This window comes from Capsicum annuum, chromosome 10 (assembly GCF_002878395.1).
Source record: "Capsicum annuum cultivar UCD-10X-F1 chromosome 10, UCD10Xv1.1, whole genome shotgun sequence".
Taxonomy (NCBI): Eukaryota; Viridiplantae; Streptophyta; class Magnoliopsida; order Solanales; family Solanaceae; genus Capsicum; species Capsicum annuum.
In genome coordinates this window covers 8,083,010-8,093,882 of record NC_061120.1, presented here as the reverse complement: position 1 = coordinate 8,093,882, position 10,873 = coordinate 8,083,010, and the positions used below count along the sequence as shown (strand labels likewise).

The 10,873-nt window shown below is 36.1% G+C and overlaps 1 long non-coding RNA gene across 1 annotated transcript; it reads right to left on the bottom strand.

Annotated features, from left to right (window-relative positions):
- Positions 1-8,113: 8,113 nt before the first annotated feature.
- Positions 8,114-10,648, bottom strand: LOC107845945. Its single transcript, XR_001667105.2, has 2 exons — positions 9,802-10,648; positions 8,114-8,559 (listed from the first exon to the last, which is right to left on the bottom strand). It is a non-coding gene; the product is annotated as an uncharacterized LOC107845945 (long non-coding RNA).
- Between the last annotated feature and the right edge of the window lie 225 nt (positions 10,649-10,873).

Sequence of the window (10,873 nt, the reverse complement as noted above, 5' to 3'; positions counted from 1 at the left end):
GCTGTAGTTAGCAAGGTCTTTAGCTATTGTAATCTCTCCTCACACTCATTACACCAAATAAAAGTTACATCCTTTCGAGTTAATCACGTCATATGATTAGCAATAAAAGCAAGCCCCTTCATGAACCTGCGATAATAACTTGATAAACCCACAAAGCTATTAACCTTCATCACTGAAGTAGGCCTAGCTCAATTCTTAATCATTTTAATCTTTTGCGGGTCTACCATTTCCCCTTACTTCGAAACCACATTCGCCAAAAAGGATATAGAAGCCAACCAGAATTCACATTTAGAAAACTTTGCATAATTTTTCTCTTTTAACAAACCCAACCTTAAGGGATTATCATGTTCCCCTTTACTGTTAGAATAAAATAGAATATTATCAATAAAGACAATCACGAAAGAATCCAAGTAGGGTTTAAATATCTTATTCATCAAACTCATAAAAGTAGTTGGGGCATTAGTCAACCCAACAGACATTATAAGAAACTCATAGTGCCTATACCTGGTTAAAACATGCAGTCCTAGGAATATCGTCAGGCCGAATTTTAAGATGATGATAAGAAAACCTCAAATCAATCTTAGAAAATACGAATACACCCAATAATTAGTCAAATAAATCATTAACATGGGGCAAAGGATACTTATTATGGATCATAACTTTGTTCAATTGCCTATAGTTTATACATATATGAAGAATACCACCATTCTTCTTCACAAACAAGATAAGAGCATCCCATGGAGAGGCACTCAAATGGATACATCCCTTACTCAACAAATCCTGCAACTGATCCTTTACCTCTCCTAACTCAGCCAGAGCTATTCTATAAAAAGGAATAGAGAAGGACGAGCACCTAGCTCTAGATCAATACAAAAGTCAATGTCTGGGTCTGGAGGCATGTCAGGAAAATCTGCAGGAAAAACCTCTTGGAACCCACACACCATAGCAACTGATTCATTAGATGCAACCTCTACAGAATTGTCCCAAAGATATGCTAAGAAGGCCAAATAACCTTTCCCAATTAACCCCTTTGCAAGTAAAAAGGAAATAATTTTCATTGGAGCAAGACTATAATCACCCTTCCACTCAACTCTATCTAGGCATAGCAACAGTCACTGTCTTATCATGACAGTCTAATATAGCATGATACAGATACAACTAACTCATACCCAAAATTATGTCAAAATCCACCATGTCTAGAATCATTAAATCTGACCTAAGATTAATACCCCAAAAACATAACAGAACAAGAACGATAAACCCTATCAATAAAAATAAAATCACTAATAGGAGTAGACACGTGAATCAAAAAGTTAAGTAAATCACACACTATGTCCAATGATACAACAAAAATAATAGATACGTATGAAAATGTTTAGCCAGGATCAAATAATACAGTGTCCATCCGGTCACAGACAAGAATAGTACCTATAATAACAACGTATGATGCCTCTGCCTTGGGCCTACCTGAAAAGGCATAAATATGAGCCCTACCACTAGTCTGAGCATCACTGCTGCCAAGTTGAGAAACACCTTGATGGGGCTGATTACCACCCCTACCTGCCTGTTATAACCACGACTACCCTATGGACGACCCCTACCATTACCACTACCCTCTACCGATTGGAACTAGAGCTCTAGGAGCCTGCTCCTAGCTAGATTGACCATATTACCTCATATTAAGACAAAAACTCCTTATGTGACCAACTCCACCATACTCATAGCATATATGCTCTAAGGTAGGCTGCTGAGCTAACGAAGATAAAGTGAGGTAACCACAAAAGTCTAAAAATAGATAGCTAGCTCCTGACGAACCCCAAATAAATGCCTCCATCATTGACTGAATGGGGAGGGCAGGGTATCCTTGTGAACTCCGACCCCTAGAATAAGAACCACTGAAACTGCCTCCTTTATAGGCCCACTTTTCTGCTGCCTTGGTATAACCCTCTTCCTTACACCCTCTACCTTCTTTACAAAATCAATCGTATCCTAAAAATACCTACCTGAAGATATCATCTAAAGAGTACAAATATGGAGACCTATATTCAAACCTGTTACAAAAAGATAGATCCTCTCCTTCTCAGTTTTCAGCAAATGAGGCACATACTGAGACACCGAATGAAATTTGGCCTCATAGGCTGAAACTGACATACTTCCCTTCTTACAAATATTGAACTCATACCTTTTTCTATCTCTCAAAGTATAAGTCACGTACTTCTCTAGAAAAATTGAGCAAAACTAAGTCTAAGTCAATGAAGGCAGACCTGCATCCCTACCCTTTACATAATCTCTCCACCACATCTTGGCATCCCCCTGAAATTGAAAAGTAAATCCATAATAATTAGGGAAGAAATAGTAAATTATAATCTAATCACAGTAAGATGTGGGAAAATTGACTAGGAAGACAAACACATTAGACTAAGACAACAAAATCAATATCTCAAAATAGCATTCATACATCAAGAAAAGGAAAAAAATTAAACCCTCTTGTACTCTAAAAGTCCAAAAAAATATAATAAATAGAGCAAATAACATATAAATCAAACAATGAGTTCACTTCACCATTTAGCTTTGGACAAAATCAATTTACTTTATTTGGAAAATTGTGTTGCCCGCATTTTTTTTAACAAGAAACGTTGGTTCTAAACAACCGACTCATATATTTGCAGCTTTATTCATACTTGATAAAAGACAGTCTATGAATTACCATTCAAATATCATTGAATATGCATCATTCTTTAAAAAAATATATTGCTTATAAGATAACACATGCAAATAATGAGTGAAGGTCATGTAAAGTGATGAAGTTTGGACATTTTTATATTAATTATATGCATCATTTGATGCATAATATCGTACGTCCATTATTGGCCATGTATGAACAAATTTCATTCTTCCACAATTTTACTTTAACTCTCATTTTGAGAGTATCATTATGAAGATAACCCTAACAGTGCTAACATTTTATCAAGTGGCGATAAATGGTTGGCATTCTTTTAACTTACTGGCAATTACTTGGATTTATTTTTTGGTAACCTATTTTGACAATTAGTTGGTCATTATGTCAGCATTCACATTGGTCATTATCTTTCATGAGTTAGTGGTTAGAATGTAGACATAAGTTTCTTGTAACTTATATCTTTATTCCTCCATTATTTTACTCATTACAGCTTATAACTCATGTAACTCTTGTAACCTAAAGGCATTTTATCGTCCCTCTTTACTATCCATTTATTCTTCCTATTCATTGCATGTAAGATTTCTTACCTATAAATAGAGGTGGTCTTGCATATTTTTTAGTATACAAAAGATCATAGAGATTTCACAAAAGATAGTAAAACGAGAGTTCATTAGTTGAAGAGAGGTATTCTTTTTGTGGAGCTTTGAACTCAACTCTTGTCCAGAGTTGTTGAGTTGTTCTTTGAGAATTTTGTTGTATCCTGGAGGAGACAAGTAAGGAAGATTACAGGACTAGTGAAACAATTTTGCGGCAATGGGCTTGAATCTCCTTAAAGAGATCGAGATATCTGTGCCTCGGCCAAAAAAGAAGATGACTTTTGATTTTTTTCACTTGTAATTTTTAAGTTGTAATATTATTGTAATTTCACCAACAGTTTTAAGGAGATTCAATGAAAACAAGTTAAAATTCCACGAATGTCAAGATGGGAGATCTTAACAAGTTATTTCGTTTTAACGGTACACACTTCAAAAGGTGGAAGGTAAAGTTCTTTTGTACTTAAGTCTTCTCTATGTTTATTATGTGTTAACTGTGAATAACCCAAGCAAAAAAGATAGCTCTTCCATGACCGACGATAAACTTATTTATCTACGAGTGAAAGTTGAAAAATATGATAGTGACTCCTACAAGTGTCGGTATTTTTTACTTAATTGTCTATCTAATAATTTTTATGATTAGTATGATAGAACTTACTCTAGTGCAAAGAAAATTTGGAAAGCCTTGTAGAGTTATTTTGACACTGAGGAGGCGAAAGCAAAAAAATATGTGGCTAGCAGAGTTTTCCATTTTCAAATAATAGGAAACAAATCAGTGGTAGACCAAGCTCAAGACTTCATAATAATTGTTGGAGAGGTTAGGCCTGAGGAAGTCAATATTGGAGATAACCTTATTATTTATGGCATAATTGATAAACCTCCACCTTCGTGGAAGAAATTTCCAAAAATAATGCACCACAAGCAAAAGAAAACTTCTCTTGAGACTTTGATAATGAGAATCCATATGGAAGAAGTGGCAAGGGGCCAAGATGCACTTTTGAAAACAAATGAGAACAACATCACAACGAAGGTAAATTTAACTTCTTCAAATAATGCTGCCCCTGAAACTAACAAAAATACTACTTTGAAGCCTAAGAAGAAAAAATTCAAAAAAAATGATGTTAGACATCCCAAGGAGAATAATGGTGTAAACAACCAAGAAAAAAATCAACATGTACAAGAAAAAGGACAGTGCTTTGTCTGTGGTAAGTGTGGGCATATTGCTTGATTTTTAAAATTTCAAAAATATGGGACTAAACCTCAGGCAAACTTTACCAAAGAACTATTTATGGAGGTGATAATAGACATAAACATGGTAGAGAATGTTGATAGATTGTGGGTTGACTCAGGGTATTAAACCCATTTTTAGGGCTACCCAAAAATACCGTTCTTAAGCATTAGTGCTCTGGTGTGGCTCCCAATTTGCTTGGGGATTTTTGAAAGAGACTCTCATTTTTGTGTATTGGTCCCTGCATCCACAGAAAAATGATTAGTTTGAGTGAAACTACTCCATGTTAACCTTCTTCGATTCTCCGTTTGCTCCATGCCATCTTTTGGGTACTCCGTCATGTTAGACTTCCACCCCTGACTCCTTGCTCCCATAGAAGCCTAGGAAATCACTAAGCAAAATATTTTGTAAAGATTTTTCAAAAGTAGTCTTATTTTTAGCAAATAGTTTTGAAAGTTTATGTAAATCTTTAGAAAATCTCTGTCAGTCATTATCATGTACTAGCTCAACGAATTTCTTCCTCATGGTTTTGACTATATTTAATGGATGATTTCCAAAACTCATGATCATTGTTAGAGGGTTCTTCAAATAGTTCTGTCATAGCTAGAAATTGAGTCCACGTAGACTTTGTCGCAGCTGGTGACTTTAAGAGTTTGACTTTACCCTCTGGTGCTGGGGAATTTGAAATATATTCCAACATATTAGTGGAAATTTTGAGTACCTCCTCAAAACTTCTTCCCCAGTTTAAAGTTGTTTGATATGATATCAACTCAAAAAGATCCAAAGTCTTTGTTGGTCTTCATTCTCCTTGTTGGATGACGATCTTTCTCTTGTGAATTTTCAAGATTTCTTCTAAAAAATTCTTCCCCAGTTTCCATTTTATGGGGTTAATGACCGAGCCGTTGAGGCGCCTACGTATCCCATTGAAGCAGGAATCAGGTCAAACATAGTTCAATACTATGCTAAGGATATATACAAAAATCTAATGACCAAATCCAAATTAGGCCGCCTACGCATCCATTTTGTTGGGAATTCAGGTCATCACGTAGTTCATACATATAAAAAAAGGATAAATTTTCTGAAGGGGTTGACCGAAGCCGATATAGGCCGCCTACGTATCTCTTTCTTGGGAATTCAGGTCAAATGTAGTTCGTACATAAAGGAAAAGGGTAAAGTATCCTAAGGGATTGACCGAAGCCGACATAGGCAACCTACGTATCCCTTTCTTCGAAATTCAGGTCAAACATAGTTCGTACATAAACTCATGATGGCCCTGAAAATACTCTTATCCATCTTACTAGGATATAAATAAGCACTTCTATGGATGACATGATGTTTGCATTGTGTTTTCCTTGACATAACAAAGGATCAAATAGCCAATGGAGTCATCGCCTTCCTAGTTAACCACCTCGGTTTTCTCTAGATTTGGATTCTTTGATTCTACAACTCTTTGACTCTTCTGTTGACTGTTCTAGGGCTACCATTATTTTTCTTCTTGACATGACATGAAAATGACAGGTTTTAAGTTACTTTTATACGACGGGCGATGAGTCATGAGTGGAGTGGAGGTCCAATTCAACAATGTTTTCTCTAATTAATCTTCTATGATCCCGGTTGTCTTGGAAAATTCTTCCCTCATATTTTCCTTATTCTATCCTCAAGACTATTGCTTAGATGTTTGAAAAATGATTGGTAGAGTCCAGTTTTACTACTAGTCATTTTTGTTTTCCTGTAACAAAGCTATAGTTAAGAAGGGGATCTCTTATTCATTTTGATCTGGTGAAGTAGGGTCATTTTGTGCCAACAAAGAGTAGTTTCTATTACCTGCAAAGTAAAAACAACTCAAACGCTGATGTGTTAGATCCCTTTAGTAATAAGTAAAGCAAGATGATAAGGTAGGAAGTAAACACATAGAGTTGTTTCTCATCTCATGCGAATTGATCCATGAAGTAATGATGACTTGAGGATTTCAATGAATAGGATTTTGCTCAATGATATGGATAGGTAGAATTTGTTGGGAAGGTTCAACTCTTATTCTTCCTTCAAGAAAGTAGAGGACAACAGAACTTATGGAGATGTGGGCCGGGCTGAAAGGCTGCCTACGTATCTCACGGAGGAGAAATCAGGCCCTACGTAGTTCAAAACTATAATGGCATTTTATGATTCTAAAGTCAACTTTCCTAAAATGGTAGTGATCATTTTGGAAGTTTTAAGAATGACTACCGACTTTTCTAAGAAACTTGGGAGACTTGGAGTACTTTTGGTCGGACTTTTGTATAGTGGGGTATATTTCTGCCTAGAGATGTTCTATGATAAATGGGATTGGATCAGTTCGCCTTTGATTCGAATCAACATAACACGTATAAGCACATAAAGAGTTATATTACACAAGCATATTGTAATAAACATGCATCCTAATTAGGTGACCCATTTGAGCCAAGGGTTTAGGCCTAATGAATTTTGAAGAAAATATATGTCTTTTTTAAAGCCAATCCAGTATCCCCCAAAACCTTCATAGGTATACCTAAATAACATAAATATCTACAAAAGTTGAACAAAAGGGATACAATCTTTAGGGAAAGGGAATAATGTCCCACACAGGGGATACTAATTATTGAATGCTTCTTCTATTGGCCTTCGTGCTCTTAGCTTCTTCCATTTCCTATATTGATCACATCCGTTGACGTTCAAACTGTGCCTTAGATGCAACCTCCCAAATTGATCAATTTTTTGCTTAAGTTGCTTCAGTTCTTCTTACGAAAGTAAGCAGATCAAGTTTTTTCCCGACCCCTAAAGGATAATGAATTGAATTAAACATGCATAAATTTTCTTCAACATATAAATATGGTTCGTCTATCATTGACTCGGGGTCAATAGATGCAGGGCAGGTTTTCTAACGAGCCCAATAACCCGCTTGGGTATTGGGTCGTCCTAGGATCATGCCTAAAATAGGATTTTGGTTTCGTTCTATCCTAGGTATCTAGAGTGGGTTTGAACACTGATTCTCAAGCGGACAACTGGAGTTTGAAAATACAAACAACCATCAGACGACTCACGTACTAATAAGCCGTTCGTATTTCCAACACATTTTTGGAATTGAACAACAGGGGACCGAGACATCCACAAAACCCCAAAATAGTTTAAATAATCCAGGAATATGCTATGAGATATGATAGTTAAACTTTACAGAATCGAAACATGTAGACACATAAATAGTTAATCAAAAGACGAAATTAAATATTTGGTTAGAACCTAGTTCAAAAAATCCCCAGTAGATTCGCCATTTTTGTTTTGCGAAAATTTTGACTCTAGAGAAGAGTCGCCACTTAATTTTGAAAAGGAATTAAGAAACCTTTAGAGATTTACTTCAAATGATTCAAAACAAGAAAATTGTTTTAAGTTAGAGATTCTAGTTAAGCAGTTCCTATTAACGATTTAGGAAGGTGTTAGCCACCTAAAACGTCCGCTAACTTGCGGATATTCGGACTGTTTGATAACGTCTTTGATTAACTTCTAAAAGATTAATTTGTTGAAAAGTAGTTGATTAGGAATTTTGCAAAAATCAGTTTTTTAGCGACTTCACTTAGAATTCAACTAGGTTCGCAAAGCACATAAGAAAAAAAAACATAAAGAACAGGGGGAAAGGGAGGAACTAAGGGATTTAGTCCATTGGCCCAAACCAACAAAACCTGTCCTAGTCTAAATGGGCCTTCGACCCATTTCACCTATCCTAATCTAGTTTTCGAGTGTTTGGCTCAAATCTTGCCTCCACCTGTGTTAAATACAACCTTGGCTTCATGGCCCGGATGAATGAATAAATAAATAAACAAATAGAATAAATAAAGACAATAAAAATTAAACAAAACAAAATAATAAATGAGACTTTTATCTATTAGCCACTTCAAACGTAGGACTTTGATCCATTTCCTTTCCTTCCGTCTTCTCGTATCCATACGCCAAACGATGGACTTTTGGACCTTCTTTTGGGCTTAGTTCAACGAGGTGAGCCTCATGGTACCATTTATGAAATGCAAAGAGAGAAGGAGCCCATTTGAACTCTGCAAGTAAAGGAATGAAGAAATTAGCACACGTCCAAGATTTTAACAATTAAAAAGCTATAACATTCATGCTTCATTCAAATACATTCACACACAGGTAAAAATGCCACAGGAGCAAAAGTCTATAAAGTTTGAAGAAAATGTTCATAATTAATTAAAGAAATTTCAACTACAGGAGGAAATAAAGCTTCAAAAAGAAATTCTTATGGTCTTTAGCTAAATAAAGAAAACAATTTATCACTTTAATGCCACAAAAGGACCCAATTAAGCATGTCACAAAAAAGAGTTACAACTCCTAAATCATACTACATAAACCATGGATCACAAGCAACATTCAAATTCCAGAATGCCAAACAAACAAAATTAAAGACTTAATCAGTTTAGGCGTGGAATACGATAGCTGAAACTTCAAGAAAAGCAAGGTTGAAATCTTAATGCCTTCGTTACCACTGGGTTAACAAACAAGTGAGATTCAAACACTACATAAACCCAATTTTAGGTAATTTAATCATGAGACAAGATGCCACGACTTAAAAAAAATTGTTAAGCGAAATCCAAAGCATGAAACTTTAACCATAAAATCAAGTATAACGAGATACCAGAAGCCCAAAACTACTAATCAAGAGTCGAAGTATGAAACTTTAATGACGGAACCAATCTATTACAAGATACTAGAAACCCGAACTACTAAAAATCGAAATATGATACTTTAGTATGAAATCAGCTATAACAGGGTACTAGTAGCCCGAACCAAAATCAAAGCATGCAACTTTACTACGGAAATAGCTACAATAACACGCCATTAACCCAAAACTATTTAACAGGATCAAAGCAAGAGACTTTAAACCATGAAGCCAACCATAACAACATATAAGCAGCCCGAAACGACCAAACAGAATCAAACTTTAGCCACGAAACTAGCCTTAACAGGATACCAGTAACTCAAAACAAAATCAAAAGCATGAAAACTCTAAACAACAAACCAGCCTTACAAGATACCCAGCAACTCAAAACAGAATCGAAGAACATGAAACCTTAACATAAAGTTAGCTATACAAACCTTAAGCAGTTCACAAAATTGAGAGTATTAAATCGGACATCTATCAATAGCTACCTACGGCTATCAAAGACATTTACCAGCAATCAATCCCAGCATACAATGTTACTCAAGATTTGCTCACAACTACAGAAGGTCCAGATGAAGCAGAGGCAATCAAAATCTCAAATGGAGTAGGATATTACCTTTTAGGGAGAAGAAAAATGGAACGAACGGGCTGAAGTAGGGATCCACCACCACCAGCAATCAGTGATATCAACTCAAAAGCCTTCGATTAATCAGCCAATTTTCAAAAGAAGAAAGAAAAGACAACTTTTTATTATGAAAGAAAATTCTTAGCCCTTAGAAATTTTCCCCTCTTCTTTCTTTTCAAAGAAATTTTCTCTAACCAAAGTTTTCCCGAACCCCTTTTTCAAACCTCAATTTTCGAACCAATTTTCTCCCTAAAATTCCTAACCCAAGAATTTCCCCCAACCCCCTTTTTTGCTCAACAGTGAGTTGTTTATATAGAGGAGGAATGGGGGGGGGGGGGGGGGTCTATTCTCAGTCTTGAACGTTGTGGGAAAAAGAAAATAAAGGGCAATTTCAGGGCTTTTCCCCAAAGGGAATTCAAAATTTGAACTCAAGATAACGTTTTCCACCAACAACTCATACGGATTTTGGAATTTTCTTGATGAAATCCAAAATTCTCCAACCAATGGAATTGAAGGGATCAAATTTCTTTACCAACCAATAGAAATTGAATAGGTGTATACGAATTCGTACTATAGTACCCGAGATTCATGGGATTGGAATGTTGAAGGGGGCCAACTCACCATATTCTAGAAGATTCAACCAATTTCTTTGCAAATATGCATGGGTCAGGGTCGGGTCAACTCAAATGGAGTTGGGTCAATTTTGGTTGATGCTGGTTCGGGTCTATTTGGTGGATTCGGGTCGGGTTCGCTAGTCTTTGAAGGTTGAAGACATTGATTGGGATTTGGATGGTGTTAAGGCTGATATTGGAGCTGTTTTGTCTAGTTGTTGTCGTGGTTTTCTATTTGAAGAAGGAAAGGGATGGGCCCGAGTCGAATTGTGAATTGGGCTTAGGGCTGGTGCAGTGGATTTGTAATTGGGTCACGGCTGTTGGGTTGGAGCAATGGGACTGATTGGAATTGTTTTGTCATTTGGAAAATAAGGAGTGGGCTGGTTGTTGGAGAAAATGGGCCTGTGGTTCAATTTGCTTGGCAGACTTGGGTCTCAAATTAGGTCATGTTG